General features: G+C 37.2%; 1 non-coding gene across 1 annotated transcript; it reads right to left on the bottom strand.

The window, feature by feature from the left end:
- Window positions 1-21,488: 21,488 nt before the first annotated feature.
- LOC145573358 (small nucleolar RNA R71) lies at window positions 21,489-21,594 on the bottom strand. The gene has a single exon (XR_014097404.1). It is a non-coding gene; the product is annotated as a small nucleolar RNA R71 (small nucleolar RNA).
- Between the last annotated feature and the right edge of the window lie 1,415 nt (window positions 21,595-23,009).

Raw genomic sequence — 23,009 nt, 5'->3', positions numbered from 1 at the left:
TATAAGAATCGAGTAGTGGCCAATACGGGCGAATGTGACTCCATGACTCACTTCGTACCATCATCCCTGATCCTCCTTTTGTGGTTCAGAACCATATGGAGTTAGTAATCTTATGGATTATGAATGGGGTGTAACCTTTACGGGTCAATCGTTGTTGCCTATCGTTGTCCCTTTATTTGTGGTTGCCTTTTATGATCCGTGAACGGTTTACAGGTTCCTTAAAAACTTGTTAGCGGCTCCCTACTTTATTTGTCCCTAATCGTATACATCAATTTCAACTTCCTATGAGTGCCAAGCATATTCACACATGCTTAACGTAGGCGCACTTTAAACGACGCCTACAATTTGATGACTCCACTGGGGAGGATTATTGGTTATTTATCGATTTGAGTGATCGATAGTTAATTAAGGTGAGTGGATGAGACTTGAAAGATTCTTGAATTGTATTCTTGTGATTAAATTGACATTTTTTGCATATACATAGATGTTTTCACGTCGTTTTTAGGTTCGCCCGTAGGAAAAGTTGAATAACCTGATTGCGGACAAAGAAAACAAAGGCACCAGTCAGATTTCCTGACTGCCGTGTCGCGGTACAGCCTGCCGTCACGTGGCATACTGTACCGTGACACGGTGCTTCCTGCTGTGTCGTGGCAGTCCTGAAATCTTTCTTGTGGCTTTTTTTTTTTATCATTGTCAGCTTCCTTCGATTTTTCTGAAATAAAAAACGTGTGTGTTCTACATATGTCTTAGCCCCGGGGAATTTAAGCTCTATCAACCTAAAAACGCTCATGGCAATAAGGGTTCATCGAGTTAATAAATTTACCCAAACCATAGAGTCAAGTTCGATTTAATCACGAACTTGCTGAGCCGCCCGTTGGCATACACCCTCAAGGGAGGCTGCCTTGCTAACGCGTCCAAACTCTTAACCATGGTACCCTTTTGACACCAAATAAATTTGACTATAGTGGAATATAGAACTTGACCTTAGGTTGCGAACAATTTTTTTGCATCATTGTGCCTACGTGCCCTATGTGTATATATTTGATCATTTGGATCCTAACCTTAACTATCTTTCTTTGTCTATGTTGGTTTATTTTATGACTAACGAATGTCAATGGATCGTACTCACTTAGTAATTAGGGTAAACTCTAAAATTGACAAAAACTGGAAAAAACACACAAAAATACCTAGAACTGATCACCGCGCCACGGCAAAAATGCCGTGTCACGACAATTAGTGTCGTGTCACAGCAGCTTGTACCGCGATGCGGTACAGTTGGCCGTGTCACGATAGTTGCACCGTGTCACGTTGCCCAGGGAATAAGTCCAGTCAGCTTTAAAGTCTTCCGCGCTAATTTGGCCCTCGCGTCAGTCATTTTTGTTATTGTTCACATGTATGTTGGGTTTCGATGAGTCCAACTCACCACGAAACAAAACCTGCTCACAATTAATATAACTAAAACGACATAAATAACAAGAAAGAGAGAAAAGACGATCTTACCCTTGCCACGTGCTTTGCTCTAACTTGAAGCTCTTACTTCAAAGCCAAGTCTTGCAAGCGCAGAGACCTCCTACGGTATCAACTCGCAACTCGACCCCGATGGTCTCTTACTTGGAGTTTAGCCAAGTCGGACCAAAACACTACTCGAGTATTATATGAACTTAAAGGTTTTCTCTCAAGTGGAGATGCCTTATTGAGTTCCTACTCAAGTGACTTTCTCTAAAACCCAAGGTGGGTATTTATAGAAAATGTCATGAGAGAATTCCATTCTCCTATCAATGTGGGAGAGTTGGTAAAATCAATTTTCCCTTTTCATTTTTAAATCAAAAATAAAAGAAAATAGTAAACAACTAATTAATCAACAAGTGACAATTACACAAGGAGAGGTTAGGTGAGGACCACAAAGGGGGGACAAAAATCCTTGCTACCCAAGGATCCCCAAATCCGCCTCCCACAAGCAAACCAAGCCAACTAGCTCGCACCAGCTGGCGCTACTAGCCTTGGGCGCCTAGCCAGCCTAGCTGGCTACCTGGCCCTTTGGCTGGGCCTGCCAGCTGGTCGCGCGGCCAGCCTACTTGGCGCCAGCCTAGCAAGCATTGCTTGCTGCTAAGTGTGGCGCGCTATGGTGCTGCTCTGATGCTAGCTGGCCTGTGCGCTGATGAGTGTCATTTATGGCACTCATATGGTAGAATTTTAGGACGATTTTCATATATCTTATAGCCTTTATCTTCAAATAATGCTTTAGTTTTGATCTTTTATTATTTAGTTCCTTCATTCCCTTTACTTTACAATTTCTTGCATTTTAAAGGTATTTTCGTCTTTTCCTTTTTAACTCACCACGGACATAATCCCGAGACCAAATAATATGCTCACAATTAATATAACAAAAATGCATAAATAACAAGATTAGAGAAAAGATTAAATTACCCTTGTAGCGTGCTTTACTCGACCAACGGAGCTCTTACTTGAGAAAGCTAAGCCTCACAAGCGTAATGGCCTCAGACGGCATCCACCCACAACGCGACGCCGACCGGTTTCTGTAGACATCTAATTATGTCTCCCCTAAAACTAAACCTAGTGATGAGTACCTTGAACTTCATTTCATTATTTGAACGAGGTGAAAGTGTTAAAAGTCTTGTGATGCGGTTGTTTTTAATAAAATAACTCTTCTTTCTGTTTTCAAAAATGAACTCTATTTATTGAAAATGTCCAGTCCAATTTATTTTGGTCTATTATACGGTCCAATAATAGTGTAGCTGGATTGGGCTCGGAAAGAGCTTTCCAACGATATATTAAAACTCAATTCCGATGAATAATGAGGAAGTTATGGCAAAAATACTGAATTGGGCTTGAAATGGTTTTATGGCCCAATGATCTAGTCGAGGGCCCATTAATTTATATTCCTAAAATTATTAGGATTAATTTTAATCTTCTGGAATAATCTAGAAGGTTGTTTTGAGTTCTAATGGGATTAGGATTAATAATTATGTCTTTTATGAAGATAAGAATTCTATTTGGATTAAAACAAATGTGTTTTAAAAAGATTAAATCTGGTTTTAAAAGATAAGTACGGACGTTGTTAATCGAATTTAATTATTCTAAGGATTCCGTATAAGTTTTTAGGAAACGCGTGAATCTGCGCGGAACGACAAATCTGGCGTTGAACGATTAGCCTGGCGCACATCGACAGGCCTGTCGCATCAACGCTAGACTCTGTTGTTCGGTGAAAGAGGCAGTTTTACTCCTAATAGGATTTGGTCTTTTTCTGATCGTTTCTGAGCTATTTTATCTGTAAATAGGGTCGTATTTCCCCGTTTTTAATCATCAACAATCATCTTATTCTGTTCTTTCTCTCTCTCTTAAGCTAGAAGCTTATTCTTTCTCCCTCTTTTTAAGCCTTCCCTTTTTAAATACAACATTCCTCCTTCAAGAGTCTTAGACACACATAGCCAAGTTCGAAGTTGCCTTCGCCCTAGACGTGGAAGGTTGATAATTTCTAAGGGTTTGGTCCCAAATCCCTATTTTAGTTATTTAAATTAATTATTTGATTTAATATTTTCCTTGAAGTTACTAACGTGTGTATTGTTTTGATAGAAAGAGATACGAAGCATCGAAGTAAGTAAGTTAATTGCTTAATTATTCTTTTGATATAGAAATCATGCTTAGGCTATTTTAATTCCTAGTATCATATTTAGATTGCTTCCTATTTTCTTCTATCATGTTAGTATCATGTTAGGGATAAAGATTTGATCTTTATTGTTTAGTGACATGTTAGGATTTGTGATTAATCTTGTTAGCATCATGTTTAGGATCTTGCTAATATTATTATGCTTTGGTGAGATTGAGATTGTCATAATGATGATTATTATTATTGCTTGTTATTATATTATTATTGTTATTGCTTGATCACGCCCTCTCTTGCAAGTTTAAAGGGAATTTGTACTTGTAATCACGCTTAATAAGATAATTAATAATCTTGTTTAGGCTAATGTGATTTTAATTCAAGTGATCGCCAATAATAGATTTGTTTGTGCATTAATATTCAACCAACATAGATTAAATAGGTTTAGGATTAATCTAAATGTCAGTTAAAAAGCGTACATGAATATGAAAGGAATAAAGTAGAGGCCTTTTTAGGGCAGGTTCAATCTCTTTTAGGTTGGATTTGTACCATTATCCTTGAATACCCATGCATGGTTCCAGACCACTATGGAGTTAGCGATCTCATGGATCGTGAAGGGGTGTAACCTTCACCATGTGAACGGTTTACAAGTTCCTAAAACTTGTTCGCGACTCTTTTGCTCCAGCTTCCTTCCCTTTGGACGCTACCATGCTTAAGTACATGATCACAGTGGGGCTCAAGTTTGGGATTCTTGAAATATTCCGTACTGTTTTTGGCGACTCCACTGGGGAGGATTTCTATTTTAATTCCTAAAATTTATTTTGGCAATAATTTAGAATTAGTGGATGAGACTCGAAAAGTTTTAAGTATTCATATGCATAATTTTGATTGACATTATTGGCATATACATAAAAAGGTCCGCATTAGATAAACCATCCGTAATGCGTCAAAAACATAGGATTTTTACACGTAGGAAATTTTGGAAATATCTTTCACACCTAATATTGAAATAACGCTACGAATAATTGGAAAATTCTAAGAACAAAAAGCTGCTGAGGCATGTAGGAACTGGCGCTGAGTAAACAGTGCCCGTCGCAGTGCGGTGGCACTGGCGATATGTGACAGCAATGTCGCGTGGTGAAAGGGTCATCGCCTCGTGACAGGCTCTGTTGTCTCGCGCTACGTTCTTCTATTACCAAGCCAGAAATCTACTTTCTCATTTCGACCAGTTCTAGTACTGTTTGCTCGATTCTACTTTCTGATTGAGTTTTTCTCACTTTTCTAAACCCATATGTGTTCTACATATGGCCATAACCCTATGGGGATTCACGCTCCATCTACCCAATCGAACGCTCATGGCAACGAAGGGTACATGCGAGTTTGTGAATTCACCAAACCGTGGAAGCAAGTTTAACTTGTGGGGTTCCATCCACACGCGCCAACCCTTCCAAAGGTAAGGGTGCATCCGGACTCATAACCATGGACCTTCTTTGACTAACTCTTATCCTTGAACTTTAGAGAACTAGAGCCATGGTTAGGTTGCAAACTCATTGCATCATATTGTGCTTACTTGACTACTTATTCATCTCTTGTTTGTGCATATTTACTCTAACCGTTTGTTTGACTTGTGTTTAAGTTTAAATAAACCGATTAATGGACAAAGGACTTTGCTTAATTAATCAATCGATTAATATGAGTTTTTAAAGTCTAAATAAATTGATCGAACCTGACTTAGTACGTCTATTGGAATTTCCCTCTAAGCTAGAACACTGGAAATTAAACAAACCCAAACTGACGTTTCAGCAGTGACGCTGAAGTTTGGCTTGTGGTGCGACAACAATGTCGCGTCGCGACAGAGCTGGCGCATCGCGACAGTTTCATCATTCGTACGATGGTCTAGTTTCCTGCTTGAGTCTTCACGCCGAGTCTATTTAATCAATTTATTAATGGCATAAATCATATTTTGGTCCTTAACTGAGCCTAGGCACATAATCTATCAGTCTTATGCAAGTCTTAACTTAGTCTTTATTTGAGTCTAGTCACATGGTCATGACACGAGTCTTGAACATATCACTTACACTCATGAGTATTCACACACTTTGTACATACTCTTTCCACACCATGACCATGTCTTAGGGTCATGCATGAGTCACTCTTTCCATCATTTGAGTTGGGGGTCCACTTTATTCCTAAATTCTTCCACATCTCTCCATCTTCATCATCTTTCCACAGCCCACATGCTTTCTCTATACATATCACTCCCCTCATTCTTCCATGATCTTTCTCCATCTATACATGTTGAATCGAGTTTGACTCAAATAATTAACAAAAAGTATCCATAACTTCCCTTTCCACAGTACTTGGTCAAGAAAAGAAGGGCGCGTAATCAAGAACAACACCTTCGTTCAAGTTCTACTCTTCGGTAAGCCCATCAGACACAGGAAAAGGTTTGTACTAATGGCTTCCCAACAAGAAATTGATGAGCTTAGGAAAAACCTTGTTAATTTGACCAAGATGATGAAGACCCTTGCTCTTCAAGTCAACGACCCTGTGAAACAACAACAAATGAAGCGAATGGAGGAAAGCTTGAGCAAACTCTCTAATGAGCACAAGTTTAAGGGGATTAGCTCACAAGGGGTCTCAGTGGAAAAGGAACTTCTTCCGTAGAAGTTTAATGCCGATGACATCCCTGAATTCAAACCAACTGACAACCCTTACTTTCATTTACGAGCTTTCGAAACTATAATGAATATTAAGGGAATTGATAGGAAAGCTTTTGTAGGGAATATTTCAAGCCATTAACCCCAAGCTTGAACCCCACTGTGATCATACACTTAAGCATGGTGGCGTCCAAAGGGAAAGAAAAGAGAGCAAAAGAGTCGCCAACAAGTTTTAGGAACTTGTAAACCGTTCACAAGGTGAAGATTACACCCCTTAATGATCCAGGAGATCGTCACCTCCAAAAGGTCTTAAACCAAATAGGGTTCGGGGATGAAGGTACAAATCCAACCTAAAAGAGATTGAACCTGCCCTAAATAGGCCTCTACTTCATTCTTCTCGTAATCATGTGCGCTTTCTGACTAACATGCAATCAATAGGTTAACCCTAAACCTGTTTATCTATGTTGGTTGAATTTAATGCACAAGAAAATCTATTATTGGCGATCACTTGAATTATAATCATATTCACCCTAAACAAGATTATTAATTATGTTATTAAGCGTGATTACAAGTACAAATTCCCTTTAAACATGCAGCGTGATCAAGCAATAACAATAATATAATATATCAAGCAACATAATAATTATAATAATAATTATAATTAACAATCATAAAAATAATCATGTTAAAGGATAATATTAATAGCAAGATCCTAGGCATGATACTAACAAGATTAATAACAAATCCTAGCCTGTCACTAAATAATAAAGATCAAAGCTTTAAACCTAACATGGTACTAACATGATATTAGAAAAGAGTAAAAGGCACCCTAAACATGATACTAGAAAGCAACAGAAACATCCTAACATGATACTAGGAATTAAACAAATTTAAACATGCTTTCTACAAGAATAGAGCAACAAGATTATATACTTTGATGCCTCGTATCTCTTTCTAATAACAAAATACACGCGTTAGTAACTTCAAGGAAAATATAAAATCAAACAATCAAATTAAATAATTGAAATAGAGATTTGGGACCAAACCCTTAGAAATATCAAACCTTTCACGTCTAGGGCGAAGGCAACTTCAATCTTGGCTAGGTGTTTCTAGATCTCGTGAATGCAAAATTTTGTAAGAGGGAAGGTTTAGAAAAAGAATAGAGAGAGAAAGATTCTAGCTTTTAGAGAGAGATAATGATTGTTGATTTATTGATTCTGAATGATTGAAAACGGAGGTTTAGGACCCTATTTAAAAGAAAACAGTCAGGAAATAGGTAGAATTTGATATGGAATAAAACTCCACTCTGTCGCCGCAAAACCGACCTTGTCGCCTGGCGACAGGGTCTGTCGCGTGGCGACAAGCCTGTCGTCTGGCGACAACCTAGATTCCTACGCGCTTTCAAACACGGAGTCCTCATATGAATCAAAATCGATTTATTAAGTCCGTATGAAAACCGAAATCGTATTTTTCATAAAATAATATTTTATTCCAAATAAAACTTTATCAAAATCTAATTATTAATTCTAATTCTATTAGGATTAAAGAGAACCCTCTAGAGAATTTTAGACGACTTAATCAATTCTAATAACTTTAGGAATAATAATTAACATTCGGCCCTCCCCTAGATCATTGGGCCGCATGTAAAGATCAAACCGGGCCCAGTTTAGTATTTTGGTCATAACTTCCTCATTATTCATCGGAATTGGGCTTATAATATATCATTGGAAAGCTCTTTGCAGGCCCCATCCAACTACACTATTATTGGACCCTTGTAGTGGACCAAACTAAACTGGATTGACTATTTTCATAAAATAGAGTTGTTTTCGAAAACAGAAAGAAGAGATATTTTAATAAAAACATCCTCATCACTAGACTTTTCACACTTTCACCTTGTTCGATTATCATTCGACGCAAAAGGTATTAATCACTGGGTTTGGTTTTGGGGAGACACATTTGGGTGTCTACAGCTTTCCACTTGTTGTTTTCACTATCGTTAGAAACCGTTTGTCAACAATGGTTCTTTTCCCTCATTCGACGCAAAAGGTATTAATCACTGGGTTTGGTTTTGGGGAGACACATTTGGGTGTCTACAGCTTTCCACTTGTTGTTTTCACTATCTTTAGAAACCGTTTGTCAACAATGGTTCTTTTCCCTTGAAAAGAAGGAGACCTCTTCTTGGGATGCCATAATAAACGCTTTCATAGAAAGATATAAATGCAACATCCAAGTTGACGGACCATAGACAACTTGAGATGCTAAAGAAAAAAGAAAATGAAGGATTTACCTTTTTCTGTAACAAGTGGAGGAAGACTTCCGCTAATATGATTGAGGTTCCTACTAAAAAGGAGTCTGTAAGGATGTTCATCATGAACCTCCAAGAAAAATTTCAAAGCATTTAAAATATCAACACAACTTGAATACTTTCAAGGCTGTCTATGACATAGGCATTGACATTGAAGATGACCTTACAAAGCAGAAACCTACTAACAATAGTAACAACAGTGGCTGGAAGGGAAAGAATAACGACAATCCTTCTTCTTCCGAAAACACCTACTCTAGTAACAATGTTAGTACGTTTGACCTTAACGACGTCTTAGCCATGTATAATCAAGGATCTAAAAAGAAACCCAAAAGGGAATTCACACCCATTGGAATGACCTATGATGTTGCTTTCGATCGTCTCCACGATCAAGGATTAATCAAACCTATTGGCCCTACTGAAGATCCTACTCCGGAAAGACGATCTTCGAGATGGAATCCCAACTCTTATTGCAAGTACCATCGAGGAAATGGTCATACCACGGATGAATGTTACAGATTTCAAAATCTCATTCAAGATCTCATAGAAGCAAACAAGATCCCATTTCCTCTAGTTAGCAAGAAGACCGGGTGATGATAAAGCAAAAGACATAAGACGAGCTTGAACCATAAGATTTCGTGACTTCTTTTCTTCTTTTTGATTTTCCCTTCCCCAATAAGACTAGCATAGGCACCTTTTGTTTTCCTTAGATTTATTCTATAGGTTTTTCCTTTTTCCTTTTAAATAAAAGAGCATTTATTTCCTTGCATATGATCATTGCATTGTATCATTAAAAAAAAAATGCTGAACTAAGCATAAGGTATACTAATGATTCAAGGCACCCTTGTAGCCATATCATATCACTTTCACCCTTTAAAAATCTAAATCGTTTCTTGATAAACCACTTTGAGTCTCGTCTAACGATAGACCTTTCTTTTTTCAACCCACATCTACCTAACCTTGGGATGGGATAGTGTGTAACTTAAGCAAATTCTAAACACAAAATCTTGAGTGATTTTAACTAGATCTCAAAAATTTAAAAAAGCAAAAAAAAAAAATAATAGTGTGCAAAAGGGCAAGTGTTCCAATGTCATTGATATGAACATGTCTTTGATATGAACACGTCTCAGATTGCGCCTCTTATCGAGTGCTCGGTACCGTGCCTGAGAAACATGAATGCCAAGTGAGTGATAAACCGCATGATCAGGATTGCCCACACTTATCAAAATATAAAAAAAAAAAGATGCAAAAGCAAAAAAAGGGAGAGCAAAAATATAAGAAAAAGTAAAAAACCTCAAGCATACAAATACAAAGATTCAGAAGCAAGGTTGCATACCTTGGGGGCTTATCTAGGGTCTTGAGCCTTTATCCCCTTTCTTCTTCAACCTTTAGCCTAACCACGTTACAACCCTTAAAAGACCTCTTTGAGGTATACACATACTTGTGCGAGGTTTGGCTAGAGCTACATTAGGCTTGATTCCTAACGGATACGTAGGCAACCTCACATTCGTGTGCGGCCATAATAAAAATGCATTCACATTCATACATGATCATATCAAAGGATCTCCAAAGTTCATCCCTATCCATTTAGAGCTAGACTTGGGAGCTTGATCCTTACATCATTAGCCTACCCAGCCTAAGAGTCACCATTATTTGACTCTTTTCAATATATTTCCACATTGTTAGCCTTTGCGGCCTAACCTTAGTGTCGCTTTCACACACTTCACATATACGTAACCAAATAATTCCTTCCCTTAGGAACCCTTTGTCATGAGATCTTAACATAACGTTGAAGCACGCTTTATCATATCAAAATCACTCATAAACATCATTGCATCATAAAGTATGAAGTGCTTAGCCTCCGTGCCTAAGTTACCTAAATACTTTCATCGCCGAGTCAACAATTGCAATAGCCTAGGATGAACCAATCCTTGCACTATGAGATTCAACGTCGACGCATAAGCTCATTCAACATGCACCACAAACACGTAAACACTTCACTCTTTTTTGCGTCTTTCTTTTTCGGGAGAAAGTCAGTACCCTCTACAAAAATGACGGGATTTTTTTTTTATTTTTTTTTTATTTTTTTTTTTGCATTTTCAAGTCGCATAATCACAAAACAATGCACACACGAGTCATGTACGTTAAGTCATGTCGTATCATATCACATCGAGTGGAGTCTACACACACGTGTCAAATCACATTGAGTCAACCTCAAGTCAGTCAATCACTAAACCTCGAGTCAACCTCAAGTCAAGGAAATTACAATGTCAAGCACACCAAGTCTTAGGTCAACCCTAAGAAAAACACCTAAACTTGGGCCAACCCTCAAAACATGAGCAAAGTCCTATAGTTCAAAATATAGATGCAGGTAAAGGAGTCAGCCTGATTGCAATCATATTTGAATGCCGATCGGCCTGTCAACGATCATATTGATTGATTGGGTTCCTTGCTACGCCAGTTAGCCCCTGTAAGCAAAATGACATGATTAGTAGTCGACTCGATTACAATCACAATCAGTGATCGGCTTGACGACGATCATCTCACTTAGCTTAACCGCCTAAACATTGGCTTATTACAAGCACCGAGGCATTGGTCCAAAAGCAAGCACATCACATAGACGACAATTTTCCATGATTGGATTGTCATCTGAAACTGACAATATTTCCAACAGTGGATTGTCGCACATCTTCTACAACGACAATTTCTCCAAGATTGGATTGTCACCTCTGGCAAAGTTTCCAAGCGTGGATTGTCGTACTCCTTCTCTGTTTGGCAAAATTTTCCAATTTTGGATTGTCATATATTCATAGAAACCATGGCAATTTTTCCGAGATTGGATTGTCATACACCCAGTTCCCTATGGCAAAATTTCCCAAAGGATTGTCGTAGGTCTCTATTCATCTTTAAAGTTTCAGCAAAGGTTCCCCAACGTGGATTGTCATTCATTTCAGTAAATTGCAAATTTTCCCGAAGGGGATTGTCGATCGACTCTTTTTTGTCAATGTTTCAGGACGCAGATTGTCAATTGTGGCAATATTTTCCCAAAAGGATTGTCGCATAACATTGGCAAATTTCCAAGGTGGATTGCTTTCAAGAGTTATATTCTAAGAAGTGGATTGTCGATCGTAGCAAGGTTCTTATGACAGATTGTTACGAAGCATTGGAACTTTTCCCAAGATTGGATTTTGGCAAAATTTCTGAGATACGGATTATCTTTTCATTGTGGCAATATTACCTAGGACGTATTGTTACGTGGCACTGACAACTTTCCTTAAATCGGATTGTCGTACATCATTCAAGAGTTGTGTTGACAACTATTCCTAAAGAAGAGAGGATTTTCATCACTCCCAAAGCATCAGCATAGCAAGCATTATAACGAAGCTCCAGCAAACTGAGGATCAGAAAGCAGTGATCTTCGATAACTTTCCAAGGAAGGTTATCACACCAAATAGGGGAATGCTACAAGCAGAGCGATCTTCGACGATAATCCCTAAGATGTGGAAAGTCGTCATAAAAAGCTGAAGATGGCTACAAGTAGAGTTATCTTCGACAGAAAAAAATCTGAGGATGACTACAAGTAGAGTTATCTTTGATCATGTTCCCTGGCTTGCGGAAGATGGTCACAAAGCGGTAGAAGAGTGCTACAAGCAGAGAAATCTTCGATAGTGTTCCCTAAGATGTAGAAGACTGTCACAACGGAAATTGAAGGCAGCTACAAGCGGAGTAGTCTTCCGGCGATGTCCCCTAGCTTGAGGAAGGTCGTCACAACACAAATAGTGCAATAAAATCGGTTACCCCAGAGACGTGTGCTCAACGATGCAAGATACACGTTTTTTAACTCTTTTATCTGTTTTAACTAACGCTAGTTTGCATGTATCGGCGTTACAAGAATGATTTTGGGTCGCAGAACGTTCTGAATCATTCTTCGTCCTTATTGCTACTTTGACTTTCGTTTTCGAAACATGCGTTTCTCCAAACTCAATCAAAGTGAGGGCTTCTGTAGACACCTAATTATGTCTCCGCTAAAACTAATCCCATTAATGAATAACTTTCACGTCATCTGATTATTTGTACGAGGTGAAAGTGTGAAAATTCTTGTGATGCGGTTGTTTTTAATAAAATAACTCTTCTTTCAGTTTTTGAAAATGAACTCTATTTATTGAAAATGTCCAGTCCAATTTAGTTTGGTCCATTATAGGGTCCAACAATAGTGTTAGATTGGGCTTGGAAAGAGCTTTCCGACGATATATTATAAACCTAATTCCGATGAATAATGAGGAAGTTATGGCCAAAATACTCAATTAGGCTTGAAATGGTTTTATGGCCTAATGATCTAGTGGATGGCCCATTAATTAATATTCCTAAAATTATTAAGATTAATTTTAATCTTCTATAATAATCTAGAAGGTTGTTTTGAATTCTAATGGGATTAGGATTAATAATTATATCTTTTATGAAGATAATAATTCTATTTAGATTAAAACAAATATGTTTTAAAAAGTTAAATCTGGTCTTTAAAGATAAGTACGGACGTTGTTAATCTTATTTAATTAGATTAAGGATTCCGTACAAGTTTTTAGAAAACGCGTGAATCAGCGCGAAACGACAAAGCTGGCGCTGAACGTCAAGCCTGTCACACAGAGGCAATTTTACTACTAATAGGATTCGATCTTTTTCCGATCTTTTTCGGGCTATTTTCTCTATAAATAGGGTCGTATTTCCCTGTTTTTAATCATTAACAGTCATCTAATTCTATTCTTTCTCTCTCTCTTAAGCTAGAAGCTTATTCTTTCTCCCTTTTTCTAAGCCTTCCCTTTTCAAATACAGCATTCCTCCATCACAACTCTTAGACACACATAGCCAAGTTTGAAGTTGCCTTCGCCCTAGATGTGAAAGGTTGATAATTTCTGAGGGTTTGGTCCCAAATCCCTATTTTAATTATTTAAATTAATTGTTTGATTTAATATTTTCCTTGAAGTTACTAACGTGTGTATTTTTTTGATAGAAAGAGATATGAACCATCGAAGTAAGTAATTTAATTGCTTAATTATTATTTTGATATAGAAATCATTCTTAGAATATTTGAATTCCTAGTATCATGTTTAGGTTGCATCCTATTTTCTTTTATCATGTTAGTATCATGTTAGGGATAAAGATTGGATCTTTAATGTTTAGTGACATGCTAGGATTTGTTATTAATCTTGTTTGTATCATGCCTAGGATCTTGCTAATATTATTATGCTTTCATGAGATTGAGATTTTTATAATGATGATTGTTATTGTTGCTTGATATTATAATGATTATTGTTATTGCTTGATCACGCCCTCTCTTGCAAGTTTAAAGGGAATTTGTACTTGTAATCACGCTTAATAAGATAATTAATATTCTTGTTTAGGCTAATGTGATTTTTATTTAAGTAAGTCTTAGGTTTATTTCTAACTTAATAGAAAATTTATAGGATTCAATCCAAAACTTTGGTGAATTCTATACCTATACGGGGTTATTGTATCAAACACTGAGTTTCAAGGCGCTTCCAAAACCTATTGATTATGTTGATCTTACTCCAACTTATCAGTAGTTTTGTGAGTAATGAATTCTCTTTTAAGGCACTTGTAAAGTCCTTTTGAGTACTCTTGATCAATCATTCTCATGAAGCCCTTTTGAGTCTTCCGAGATTCTCAGTTCTAGTTTGTTGCTAAGCTCGATCATCGAGTTCATTTTCCTCCCACTTGTCGTTTTGGAAATGTGTTACTTTCCAGAAAGACACCACTTAAAGCAACAAACATTATGTTCTCATTTAGGTTGTGGAGGTAATGCCCGTAGTCTCACTTGAATGATTACAAAGACACATGTATATTGTCTTTGGGTAAAAGTTTCTGGTGAAACAAACAGTTAGCTCCCACATGAATTATCTTAGCCTTTAATGAGCCATTAAGCTCCCACTGGACTACCTAGCTCTTGCTAAGCCGGTGAGCTCCCACTGTGGCTAAGAGTTTTAGACATATACTTGAAAAGATGTTTAGAAGTTAATTCTACCCATAACTGAATATGGTAACCTTTCTTGGCTTCGACATTTTGTTTGGTGTAACATTTGTCGTTTGTGCAAATCTTTAAGAACTTTATAGGAAGGGATATGATCCATCATTGTTCGAGTCATTTTTAAATGGCATCGAGGTCTCCGTGAAGACACACTACGTTCTTTGTGGAGTTATTTATGAAAATTTCAATTTCAAAGTTTTGTGATGGTCACGCTTGGCTCAAGCAAACATCGCTCGATCTAATCTAGACGTTTTGATATCTTGCCAAGTCCATTCTGTACCTCATTGAACTCTTGAACTATCCAAGGTCAAGATTGTTCACATTTGATGAATATAGCCATATTCTTTCAAATTCTTCGTGAAACGTTGAAGTAATTAAATCCTCTTTAGCTTTTGGAGTTTAATTGTCTATACCAAGAACAATAGCTCTTTACTTTGTTGGTTTTTAACAAGTAAGAATTGCTTGTCTCAGAATGATTCCGAATCGATCAACTGCTTAGAGCCTTTATAGCCTTGAGTACGTTCTTGTTAATGTAACATTGCTAAAGATGTTCGGAACACAAATCATGCCTATGTTTTGAAATTTGTGAGTTTTCATGTTAGGGAAATGTTTGTTTATAATCAAGCATTCTTGACTCATGGTTTAGACAACCATGCCATTCAAATAAATTTGCAACTATTTTTCTTTACTTTGAATGTAAGTCTTTCCGTGTGTTAACGGATTATTTGCTGATTATGAAACACAATAACCATTTATTTGTTACAGCCTTAGCTTAAAAGGTCTTTAAACAAAGCATACTACCTTACAACTGATGTAGCACCACTTGCTTCATTCTAAGCTTGTAAGTCAATAACTTAGCTTATCTTCAATAGTTTGACGTCACTTTCCAAGAGTAATATTCAAGCAGTATCTGATACTCAAGCAGAATAACATTAACTCTTTAGAAGAAATGGAATCTTATTCCTTTTCTTTGTTCCTCGTTTCCTATAATTCGTATCATACTTTATCTCATAATCTTTCAGAATCATTTCTTTAAGAGTCTTTGTCTTTTATACTTTGTTAGGCATAATTAAGCATCTAATGCGCCGTATAACAAAGTTCCATATTTTCATTTAATTCGTACTTGAATTAATACATCAATGAGTTGTACTCACCAGCGTATAAAGCGAAAAGATATGTTGGTTGTCAAGCATTGACAATTTTGAGTTTCCAACTCAAAACTTCATGTTTAACAAAACTACCTAGTATTTTGAATATATGATGTCCAACCATCCTTTTGGACTTGTAAAAGTCATTTATGAGAATTGTATTTTAGAAATGCCTTTCCTTTCTTTGAGAACTATTCTCAAAGATTTCCTTTACCAATCATGGAAAACAATATAGTTTGATTTAGAATTCTACAAATATAAGTGCAAAGTATAATCATTTATCAAGAAAATAACATAAAAAGTTTGAAATTTAAAAGCATTCATGCAAATTTTCAATCATATTAACCTTCTTATCCACACATTAAATTTGTCCCCATTTGGCGAGAATAAGGCGTTTCCAAGATCCAAAGAAACAATGAGTGGTTAAGCATGCTTTGGCTTGTCTTAACACTAAATCTTCTAAGGTAAGCAACTCTTTGCTAATGGCTCCAAGCCACTCTTGGTTGGATAAATTGTCGCATCTAATTCTCTCTCAACAACATATCCACTTTGCCACGACATGTTAGGACTCCATCACTCATATCGTTGAGTATAACCAAACCAACATGTATGCGATCTCTTGCTTTGGCAAACCCATCATCATACCTTACGTATCCTAGGGAATAATAGTGATACCTCTCTTTGGCGTAGCCCATCACTACTCTCAATAGGTCGATAGGTGTTGTTTTGGAATGGCAAATTTTACTCAATATTTTAGGGACCTATAGTTTCTATGTTTGTTGATTTAAGTGAACATAATTAATCATCGCAACATTCGAAATCCTAACCATGCATCTAACATATGAACCACACATTTAAAATCATGAATATATATATATATATATATATATATATATATATATATATATATCGACAACATAAATAAAGATGCATTTGGCAACTAGCATGACCTCTTGAGTCTTCAAGTCTTCAAGGGTCGTCTTTTGCAATTTCATGACTTCGTCTTCCAAGAACCTCTCTCTTCAAGACATAACCAAAATAATGCAAATAATAGTATCTGCGATTAGGACTAATCTAAATATTAAGGTACAAAAATACTCAACGGTTCGCAGACCGTATTTAGATTTACAAAAATACACCACGGAACGCAGTCCGTATTTTCTATCCTAATCGGGCCCCACTAGTTGCCAATTTTATAAAACCTACAGGAGAATATACATTCCTTCATCCATTCACTATTTGTGAATGGCCCATGCATTTTACAACGATACACAAGTAATAATGCAGAAAAACGCGTAAACTAGTAACTAATTTAGGTCGTTAATCCAATTAACACGCCTAACTAAAACTAGTCAAAGTTTGTTGAAACGATTATGTAATTTAGCGCAATTAAAATTGAAGCTCCCACTAAATTCCTTATCCATCTTAATTAATCCAATTAGTTAAGTCGGTAAACCCAAAATTTTGCCAAAATTAAATTTATCCAATGCCGCTCAAAACCGAGGCCTAGCCTCAAAATTTTAATTAAAATATATAAAACCAAAATAATTAATTAAAATAATTAAAACGGAAAAATTGCAAATAAACATAGCCTTAAGACGAGGCACAAGTGTTAAATGAGGGGTTGTGCGCACACCTAGCCACACCAAGCAACGCATGCACCACAAGGCTCAACCACACGCAAGCAACCACGGGCAGCCGTGCTTGCTGGCTGTGGCAGCAGCCACGCATGGGCTACACCTACGTTAAGGCTGCCTGTGGCAGCCTTATGCGAGCTGCTATGCAGCCGGCTCGCCAAGGGGCATTTTGCCCTCAATTTTCGTGTAACACCCTGGGTTTTTAACCCCAATTTTGCGTGAGTAATTAATTAACTCCAAATTAATTTTAGAATTAATAAAAGGAGCCAAAATGAAAAATTAATACAAGTCCAACTTAAATTAAAAATTCATCAAGGTGCACATAACCAAAATTATTTCGAAGAAACATTCTTTAATAAAATTGGCTTTACTTGGTGCAATAAAATGAACAAGGGTAATAATTCATTATTAATTTAATTAATGTAAATTAATCATGATATTTTGACAAAATAAAGGAGAGTTGGAATTATGAACACAAATATTCAAATAAAGATTCCAACTTTAACTTGTGAATCCTTGAAAAATTATATCTTCCAACATGAAGATAAATCAAATTTCTATCACAAGATTCAAACTTTATGATTCCAATCAACTTAATACATGATTAAATCAAAAGTTCAACAAAAAAATCATGGAATTTAGTAACTCAAAGTTTCAATCAATTAAAACAATTAAAGATTGAATCCTTAGTACTTAGAAGCCTCAAAGAACAATTTTTTCACACTTAATGCAATGGATTTGCAATTATGTTAAAATATGAACCAATCTTTCAAGCACCAATTACTACAAAGTAACCATGCTTAAAGAGGTTTAAAATTGCAGAAAAATTAAGGAAAGAACCAAGTACATAACCACCATAAATATGCCATTAAGATTAAAGGTTAGAAAGACTTAAAATTTTTCGTTAAAACGAAAAATCCCTCGAAAAATGCATTTCTGGTCGGATTTTGGGCAAACACACAAGTCTGAAAGGGAAAAATCATTTCTAGAACACGTTTTCCACCCAAAATTCACTATTTTTGGGCGAAAATTTGGGTTCTGGGCTAAAGAAATCTCTAATACGGGCTTAAAAATAAATAAAACCGAGCTACTAATCTAATTAGCAACTTAAAACCAGAAAAATTAAGCCATAAAAACACCTTGAAAATTATGATTATAAAAATAAATGAGCAAGGCTCCGATACCGCTGTTGAGTTTCGATGAGTCTAACTCGCCGCGGTCGAAAACCCGAGCCAAGACCCCACAGACAAATAATATAATCACAAAGCATAATTAACTTAAACAAAAAGAATTAAGGAAAGATTAATACCTTTGATGCGTGCTTCGCTCTCAACAAGAGCTCTTACATCGGAAAGCTTTTAGCTTCGCTCGCACGAAGACCTCCAACGGAAGTCCACCCACAACATCACCCCGACAAGGTCCAATGCTTAGAGGTTAGCTAAGCCCGACCTAAACTCGAGTAATTATATGTGTTTAAAGGTTTTCTCAACGGAGATGCCTTTTATAACACCTTACTCAAGTGAACAATCCCAAAGTATTCCTTGGCTATTTATAAGGAGTGCTTCCTTGTGAATTCCACTCATCTTTCAATGTGGGACTTTTTCACAAAAAGATCCCACATAGAAAGAATGTTGAATTCAATCCTTAGTTGAATAAACCAAGGAATAACAAAGTAATAAGTGTCACATGGTTAGGTGAGGACCACTTCCTCACTTGCTCCCCAAGGCAACTCACATGCATTGTGATCTAACCATGTGGCACCTAACCTTGAGCCCCAAGAGCCACCTTTTGGCCCGCGTCCAAGACCCGCCACCCGAGTCTGTGGCCCGTTGCCACATGGCATTGCCAACGTGACACACTGCCACGTGGCGCGTTGCCACTTGGTGGTTGCCAACATGGCACGCCGCTACCTTGGCGCGTTGTCACGTGGCATGTCGCCACCTTGGCGCGCTGCCACGTGATGAGTGTCATTTATGGCACTCATTTGTCCTCTTTTAGGGTGATTTTAGATTGCTTTTATAGCTCTTTTTATTCCTTTTTCCTTAATTTTGCTCTTTATTTCTTTAGTTTGTACTTTCCTTAATTGATTTTCCATTTTCGTGTATTTCTTGGTTAATTTTGTCTATTTCCCTTTTATTTGTTTGTTTTCTTTCATTTTAAGGTTAAGATCGTTGTCCAAGTATTCCCGAGGTTTCTTCTAGGGTTTTGCATTGATTTGGATGCTTAGTGTTTTCCATTTGAAGCCCAAGTATGGAGATGTGCAAGTTCTAAGTTTCCTTAGGCCGTGAATTCAAGTCGTGGGGGCACCAATTTTGGTGTTGAACCCACCGTCAACTTGTTTAGAATCTTCCATGTTTCGTGTTCATCAAGCACACCAAGTGGAGCGCACGAGGAGCGTCAAGTTGAAGGGGAAGAGAGCTGCCCTACTCCCAGGCGCGGGCGCGCAGTGTGGTGACGCGGGCGCACGGTGCTCTAGCGCGGCTGCACCTGTTGTTCCCCCTGTTTCGTACCCTCTTTTGCGCAGTCGCGCATCATCTTGGAGAAGGTCGCTTCTATACAGGTCTATTTTTGACGATATAACTAACTTCTTTGTGTTAGTTTTACTATATATAGATTTTTCTTTAATTTTTTTAGAGAGAGAATTCATTAGAGAATTTTGATATTAGAGATTTTCATTAGAGAAGAATTGGAGAATAGTTCAGGTCATATTTTAGAGAGAGAAACTCATTATTGATGATTGATGATTCTCAGCACATTTCCTTTGATTTCATCAAAGTTTGTTAGGATTTATTTTACTTTAATGCAATCATTAGCTTTTGATTTTAATTGTTTTGTTGATTGTTCAAGTTTATTGATTAGTTTATTGAATTTGTTTAATTGAAATGAGGAGGATGAATTTATTGATTTGCTTAGTTTTAATCTTGATTTCTTCCATGGATTGTGAGTAGTTTACATTCTAGGGATGTGATGAAGCATGTTTGACTGATGGGTCATAGCTAATTGGGGGTTTTTGATTGATTTAGCATTGTGATTAAATTGGTTGATTGATTTTGTGTTGTGTGTGATTAGTTAAAGAGTAGCTAACTTTAATTGTCATACTAGATTGCATTGTGTGCCTACATTGATACGGACCATTGATTTGTAGCTCGCATTTGTCGATTGATCTTGGTTAGTGACGTTCCTAGTTAGAGTCTTTCGTAGTTGGCGCTAGCTAGACCTCTAGGAGATAGCTTGTCGAGCTATTTTGATTGCTATCTTGCCTTGGAATACTCAAATTAATCAATCTCAAACCCGATTAGTGTGTGTCCATTGCAAGTACATGTGGATCCTAAATCCCTAGTGTCTTGATATATTGATTTACTTGGTTTGATTAGTTAAATTAGATAACCTAGAATCCACCTTCCGTCAAAATGGCGCCGTTGCTTGGGAGTGGGGTAGTTGTTTGCTATTGTTGTATAGTCTACTTCATATTTAATTGAAAATACAAAAAGAATTTTCTCTTTTTGGCTACATTTGTAGCCTTGCTACTAATTGTTTCTTTTGAGATTGTACACATAGAGCATGTGGTCGTTCACTAGTGCCACTTGATCCGGAAATAGAGAGGACAATCGCAAGGATAAGAGTTGTTAGACGATCTTTGAGTTCTAGCTCTTCAAGTGAAGAAGAACAAAAACAAGAAGAACAAGCAAGGGTGGGAGAAAATCCGAGAGTGGCATTGAAGGAATTGGGGATTCCCGGTACATATAAGTTTGAAAGTGGAATTGCTCCACCTACAACATCAGCAAATGACATTGCAATAAGGTCGGCAATGATCACTTTGATAGAGAGGAGACAATTTGGTGGGGCCAAGCATGACAGCCCACTAAATCATCTCAAAGAGTTCGAAAAGTATTGCAACACTATCAAAGTGAATGGAATTTCCTAAGAATTCATCCGCCTCAAGCTTTTTCCCTTTTCCCTCATAAGCCGTGCCTTGGAATGGCTAGATAAGGAGGTCAAACCCAATTCTCTAAGGACATGGGACGAAGTGACCAAGGAATTTCTATCCTGTTTCCATCCGCAAAAGAAAACGGCGGAGGCTAGAGCTTTGATTCAAGGTTTTAAGCAAAGGTCTAGTGAAAGCCTCTATAAAGCATGGGAGAGGTACAAGGAGTATCAAAGAGAATGTCCTCACCACGGAATTCCTACTTACCAAATTATTCAAATCTTCTATGGTGGCCTAAGTCCTCAAGGGAAGTCATGTCTTGATGGAGAATCTAGAGGTCCCATTATAAATAAAACGGAGGAGGAAGTGGTAGACATAATTGAAGACGTAGTGAGGTACTATAGATATTGGCAAGATGGCGAAAGGGAGTCAACTAGTAAGAGTAGCTCTTCTGTGTACTCGGTTGATCATCTAAACGCAATCAACAATCTATCCTCACAAATGACAAACTTGGGGAAGGAAATGTCCGCTATCAAGGCAAAGTTGGAAATTGCTACCTCCCAGGTTTCGAATCTTCCCTCCCAATCTAAGGGGAGTGGTATGTCTTCTAACTTTCAACCCTCTCCTTCTTCTACTAACATGCCTAGTGGTTGCTTGTTTTGTGATGTTTGTGGATCGTATGATCATGATGCTTCTAATTGCCCTCATGCATGTATCGATCTTTGTGATGATCAAGATGGAAATGTGAATGATCATATGAATTATGTGTCAAACAATAATGATAAAGGGGTCCCCCACTCGGATTTAATCCAAAGACCCAAAATGATAATTCCTATGTTCAACTTTCTTCTTTTAGGACTAACTTGGAGGAAATCATTAAAAATCAAACTAAGTTGTTGAAAACCTATATGGTGGTTAGTGATAAGAAATTCAATGAAGTGATAACTCATAATAAGATGTTAGAGACCCAAATCACTCAACTAGCCAATACCTTGAAAGAGAATGCTAGCCCTTCTTCTCTACCCTCTCAAGGTCTTGACCCAAGAAACCGGTCTATTCTATTACCACTAGAAGTGGCAAGGATGTTAGAGGAGAGAGTTTCTAATAGGAGTTAAGTTAATGAGAAGATGAGTGATTCAAATGAGGAAAAAGAGAGCAATGTGTCAAAGAAGGTGAGTAATGAAGCCAAAGAGGAAAAGAAGAGTGATGAAAAAGTGCAAAAGAAGGTGATCAAGCCCAAACTTCCATATCCCCAAAAGTTTTTGAAAAACAAGCTTGATGAACAATTTGGGAGATTTCTTGATATGCTTAAGGAAGTTCATCTTTCAATCTCTTTTATCGAAGCCATGACCCTAATGCCTAGATACTCTAAATTCCTTAAGGAAATCTTGAGTTGTAAGAGAGAGTGTAATTAGATAGGTTTGGTGGAGGTTGGGGAATGTTATAGTGCTTTGATTCATAATGACTTACCCAAGAAAATGAAAGAACCGGGTAATTTCTCCATCCCTTGCAAAATCAATGGAAAGTTGTTCCAAAATGCTCTTTGTGATCTTGGTGCTAGCGTTAGTATCATGCCTTATTCGGTTTTTAGGAAGCTTAAGCTAGGAGAGCTTCTTCCTACCAACATGACTTTGCAATTGGCCGATAGATCCATTAAGTTCCCCAAGGAAGG

The sequence above is a fragment of the Chenopodium album genome, chromosome 12 (assembly GCF_948465745.1).
Source record: "Chenopodium album chromosome 12, dcCheAlbu1.1, whole genome shotgun sequence".
Lineage (NCBI taxonomy): Eukaryota > Viridiplantae > Streptophyta > Magnoliopsida > Caryophyllales > Amaranthaceae > Chenopodium > Chenopodium album.
This window is presented reverse-complemented; position numbering and strand designations above follow the sequence as displayed.